The sequence below is a fragment of the Eurypyga helias genome, unplaced genomic scaffold, assembly GCF_000690775.1.
Source record: "Eurypyga helias isolate BGI_N326 unplaced genomic scaffold, ASM69077v1 scaffold18633, whole genome shotgun sequence".
Taxonomy (NCBI): domain Eukaryota; kingdom Metazoa; phylum Chordata; class Aves; order Eurypygiformes; family Eurypygidae; genus Eurypyga; species Eurypyga helias.
Genome location: NW_010239405.1, coordinates 13,105 through 13,309, shown reverse-complemented (window position 1 = coordinate 13,309; position 205 = coordinate 13,105).

The window sequence follows — 205 nt, the reverse complement described above, 5'->3', positions numbered from 1 at the left end:
GGAGCTCCAGACCTCACGCGTGGTGCTTTGAGCCCAGTGCCAATCCGGGATGCCTCTCCCTGCACGCCGCTCCCCTTTCTCCTGGGGCCGTTGCTTTGGGTCCCCGGCGCGGGTGCGAGGGTTGAGCACCGTGGGTGATGCTGCGTCACATCCCCCCTCGTCTTGCAGGGCCGGGGGTTGCGGGGGGGACGGGGGAGGCGAGCTG